Genomic DNA, 5828 nt, shown 5'->3' on the forward strand with positions numbered 1-5828 from the left:
CTAAATATGTCTACAGATTCCTCATTCACTTCCCGATTATGATATCTCAACATCCAAAATTCTGATTAATTCCAAACTTAAACACGTAATTTTTTTTCATATGTGAACATATCTAGCTGTCTGATCTAAAATTACATGATTTGATGGACAGTTGCATCGTTTTTAACCTCGTTGATTGTGTATCAGATACGATATCTCAGTATCCGTATAATAAAAATATCCAAAACATCATTAAATTTAGTATTTTGTCGATTTAATAATATCCAATGATTTGATTAAAATTTTAACAGTCTCATTAGGAGATCCAATACAATAGTATAAGATGCTACTTACATCTATATACTTGATCTTCTGAACATATATCAATTTAATTCAAAGTATTATATATTTTCAATGACTTTAATTAATTTATGATCTAACTTTTTTCTAATCATTAACATGTCTGGAACGGTTTTTTCTATATTTTTTATTTTTTTGATTTTTTAGGAAAAATAGTTTTGGCACACAATTAGGAAAGCTTTTTTTAAAAAAAAATAGGAAGGGTTTTGTTAAAAATGCTAGAAAACGACGTTGTTTTTGGATTAAACGATATCGTTTTTACTTTTAGGAATGTTTTTAAAAATAAAAACAGTTATTGTTAAAAATGCTCGTCAACTGAAACGACGTTGTCTTGGTTATTTGAAACAGTTTTTTTAAAAAAAATGCCTATTCCAAAATCCGTTCTAAAAATCAATATATATACAACACTTAGCATATTGTTTTTCTTTCCTCCTCCCTTTCTCTCCCTCACCCTCTTAGCTCGATCGACTCCTCATCTCCTGCGCTCCCCGCCGTCATCTGCCACTCTCCCCTTCGCCGTAAAACCGCACTAGAGGTAAAAGTCACAGTTTATTTTCTATTTTCTCCCTATTTTTGTGATTCACCCCCACCCCCCTACCATTTTTCTTCTTTTTTGTTCCCTCTTTTTTCTTCTCTTTTTTTCCCCAACTTTACCTCATTTTCCCCCGATTTTCGTTGAAAAATTTCCCCATTTTCTGAAATTTTTTTAACGGACGTTTTGGAAAAAAATATTTGAAAATTCTTAAAAATATTTTCAGAAAATATAATAGAAATTATTTTTTAAAAAAATTTAGGTAATATATATATTTTTTTTCATATTTTCAACAGAAAATGTAAAAGAAAACATTTTCAAAAAATTTCGGCAATTTAAAATTTTTTCTTAATTTTTCTGTAACTTTTTAAAATTTTTATACATTTATGAAGTTTAAAAAACTTTCATAATTTTTGGTAATTTTAATAATTTTCTGTAATTTTTAGAAATTTTCTGTAAATTTTTGGTAATTTTAAAAAAAAAACTGTAAATTTTTTATGATTTATAAAAAATTTCTATAAACATTTTGTGATTTTTAAAAGTTTCTGTAAAAAAATTTATTTTATGTAATTTCTGCAATTATAGAAATATATACTTGTGTAAGAATTTCTACAATTATAGAAATTTTTTATGTAATTTCTGTAATTATAGAAATTTGTGTAATTTCTCGTAATTAGTTGTATATAATGTTGTCATAAATTCTTATTGTGTAATTTAGTAATTGTATAGTGTAATTATTTGTGCAATTTACTGTATGATTCTACAATTTATGCAAATCTTGTGTGTATTGTATCATATTGCTTAAATTTTTTGTGAAATTTATTGTATAGATGTGCAATTCATTGTATAATTAGGCTAATTGATGCAATATTATTTGTTACATGGCATTAGCCCAATATTCTCAATAAAATAATTTTTACATCATAATGTAAATAATCATAAAAATTAGACCGATATAAAATCTCAATAATAATATTATTTAAATAATAATATAAATAATCACAAAATTAGACCGATATTCCCAATAATAAGATTTTTACATCGTAATATAAATATCACAAAAATTAGAACAATATTTTCAATAATAATATTTTTACATAATAATATCAATAATCACAAAAATTAGACAAATATTCTCAATAATAATATTTTTACATAACAATGTCAATAATCACAAAAATTAGGCTAATATTTCCAATAATAACATTATTTACATAACAATGTCAATAATCACAAAGATTAGGCTAATATTCTCAATAATAATATTATTTACAAATAATGTCAATATTAAGGTAATATTTCAAATTAAAATACAATTACATAATCATTAGAAATTGAAAGCAATAAAGGACAATATTTCCAATAATAATAATTATTTAAAAATGTATAGTTCCTTTGTAATCATGTACAAACAGATTAAGCATGTCTTTAAGCTTGTTCAGCCCATGAAATGAATTTTGCCAGTAGAATTATTTAGGTTTATCCATCTTCATCTGTGAACAAAAGACAATATTGATAAATAAGATACTAACTGTTTTTTTCTTCTACAAGTGGCATAGCTCGGTTGGCCACCCAAGCAGATGGAGTTATTTGAAAGGTGCTACAAAAAAAAGGAGGATGGTGGCTAGAGCGGCCTAGGGCGCTATTTTAGTTTTAAGTATGTGTTCCAAACTTAGAAAGATCATTCATAATATCATTACTAAAACAGTTTTATATACGTGTTCCTAAAATTTTTTCAATTAGAAAGATCATTCATAATATCATTACTAAAACAGTTTTATATACGTGTTTCTAAAATTTTTTCAATTAAAAAAATAATTTCTTTTTTTTGAGAAATCCAATATTAGGAACAGTTTTTATAGAGTGTTAAGTTCCCGTTCCAAATAGGAACGGTCTTGCCTGAACCATTCCTAAAATTTTGTACCGCCATTTGTAAGAACGGATTTCCAACCGTTCCAAAATCGTTTAAAAAACTGCTCCAAATAAGTTTTATGTCCTACAAACCATTCCAAAGACAAAACCGTCTTTTTTTGTAGTGCATGTTCGTGGTTGCACAAGATTCGGAGCAAGATACAATGTGGGGTAGGTCATGAAGATGTTCATGAAGTGATCTGAAATCAACAAGAGAAAATCGATGTGTTCGTGATACAACCAAGGCATGTGCTTGTAGATGAGCCGATCTGAATATGTAGATCGACATACTTATGCTCCTTAATGTTAATTCGATTCATAATTTTGTGCTTATTTGATTAACATCTATGTGCACATGATCATTTAATTATATGCAAGATTTATTAATGAGAATATATTGATTATGGATTATTATTTTCTAATAGTGGTATCAGAGTTGTGTATGGCTTAGTCTCGCTAGAATTGTCTGACTGATCACGAAATTTTTTATGCTAAAACTATTTTTTGGAAAAATTTGTTTTAAATATGAAAGCATGGAATTTTTCGTTCACTTTTTCACCATATCTAGATCTTAATATATACATCATGTGGTTAAAATTTGGTGAAAATTGGATGAGTGATTTGTTATTAAAATCAAACCCTAGTTTCAAATTTATTTTCTTTGACTAAAAAATTGGACCTGATTCTGTGTTTTTTATCAATCTATTTTTGTGCTACGTTGTAGAGCATGAAAAGAGTTTCGAAACGGTATATGAATAATCGAAAACGGTTTTAAAATGAATAAGATATGATTTTTTGAAACTTTCGCTTGAAAACACACAGTTGTTGGAATTTGGCCGGTGAAGTCGCCAGAAAAGGTTGCGGGCGCCTGCTGCTGAGTCAGCACCGACTGAGCGCCAAACGGGCGCGGGTCTTGCGCCAACATGCACTGACTGCGCACCTGTTGCAATAGTCAGCGCCTACGTGGCTCCGAGTTGGTGTGCAGCCATGACCCAACTAAGGTTGTGTTGACCGCGTTGACTGAGGGTTCACTGCATTGGCCATTTGTTGATTGAGGGTCGACTGCGTGTTCACTGAAATATGACTATGTTGACCGCAAAAATATGTGCCTTTATTAATTGTTATATAAATTTATGTATTATTGCAATATTTGTGATTGCAATTTATGTTAGCATATATTTTTTTTACACAAATATGCTAATGAATGCTCTCATTACATTAAAGCATGTCCATTTTATTGCAATATAATTTTGTTGCAAATAATGCTCTCCTTACTTTTATGTATGCAATCATAATTTCATAACAATATCTATTTATTGCAATCTTTGTTGAGAATATTTGCAATATTTTTTATGTGATATGAATATATAGACATTAACATTTGGGTGCTCATGTATTATGTGAGTATTTTATTATTATGGAGATAATTTGTGACAATAGTGGTAACTAAAGTGGTATTCCCATTTTTTTCTAGATTAATATAATTTTCTTTTTTTTTTTTTTTTGAGAGAGAGAATGTATTACTGAGACCAATTTTTAGGAGGCCATATATTACTTTTATTGAGGATATGCTTTCCTATTTACCACCATAGACCTGAATTACCTCAACATGATGCACCAAAATGTTAATGTAGCCCATGCTAGGCTAATTTTATTTTGTTTTATTCGTATTGCATATTGCATGCATGTGGAATTTTTATGCACATAGAGTTATTTTATTAGTGATCAGTAAATAGTTTACCGATGACTTTTGCACAGTAGGAGATGATTACTAGCTGAGCGCAAAATTTTCGATTTCGCTGGGTATAAAGAAATAATAAATTATTTACTTAGATCTAGAATAAAATATAAAATCAGTACTAATTTTTGCACAAAATTTAGAGATCTTAGATTGATTGACCATTTTATTTAAGTTAATTAGTGGTGAGGATGGATAATTACTTAACACCATCGCCACTTGGATGCTGACAATTAATGATGGGTCAAGTAAAATTTACTTTGTTAGTTAAGCTGCAAAATAGAAAAATATAAATGGATATGAGCTCACTCATCCTTAAAGTTGCTAATTGAGTTGACTTCTGGATATCTATTTTTTAAACTAAAGAAATCGCCAAACTTGGAGCTTGATTTTTAGAGTTGAAACACAAAATTGATGCGCTTGTTGCACATGTTGAACCAACTAAAGTATTGGATTAAACAAAGAGTAATATGAAAAGTGCAAACTTGATCCACAAAGTGATAATCGTATCACTTTTGTATAGGCAAGTGACACTAACAAATATCGGAGTGTATGAAAAATTAATCACTTCGCTCGTAATTGAACTGAGAGGAAGTTTTGACCAAGTAAAAGCTCTCTTATTTGTTTTGCTAGAGTCTCCAAATCTCTCCTTAGATGGATGGTAGAAGTGGTAAGACCAAGCACATAATTGGAGATTAAGAAAAAATGACTATTATTAATGTTGTATGCTAATAAAGAAAATTGTGGCATAGTGCACAAGAAGAGACATTAAGTGCCAACTCATACTCATTGTTCAATATGAGCTCTACTCTTTAAGAGAATTCCATAAAAAGTAATGGAGTTACTCTGAAGAGTTGTGCAAAAGGCACTAATAACCCGATATAGTCTAATTGAGTAGAAAACACTTTTAAGACAATTGTTGTACATTTTGGCTTATCCTTCCTAAAAAAATTTTTGACCTACATGCATTTATATTTCTTCTTTCATATTCCTATGTGATGGCATATGGGGTTTTGAGAATGACCATATTAGCTAGAACAAACCACCTGGTTAACTCGCTAAAATCAACCTCCACGAGGAAGATTAGGTTAAGCTAGAGGAGGCCACCTAGTTTACTCGCTAAAGTCAACCTCATTGAAGAAGATTATATTAGCTAGAGGAGGCCACTTGATTCACTCATTAAAATGTTATTCTCCTTTGAGAATGACCATGCTAGCTAGAGGATACCACTTGTTCACTTGCTAAAATATTATTCTCCCTTAAGATTATCCATGTTAGCTAGAGGCCACTTGGTTTACTCGCTAAAGG

The 5828-nt window shown here is 29.4% G+C and overlaps 1 long non-coding RNA gene across 1 annotated transcript; it reads left to right on the plus strand.

Moving 5' to 3' along the window:
* LOC105162935 lies at window positions 761-3009 on the plus strand. Its single transcript, XR_847882.2, has 3 exons — window positions 761-874; window positions 2423-2528; window positions 2908-3009. It is a non-coding gene; the product is annotated as an uncharacterized LOC105162935 (long non-coding RNA).

Source organism: Sesamum indicum, linkage group LG5 (assembly GCF_000512975.1).
Source record: "Sesamum indicum cultivar Zhongzhi No. 13 linkage group LG5, S_indicum_v1.0, whole genome shotgun sequence".
Classification (NCBI taxonomy): Eukaryota; Viridiplantae; Streptophyta; class Magnoliopsida; order Lamiales; family Pedaliaceae; genus Sesamum; species Sesamum indicum.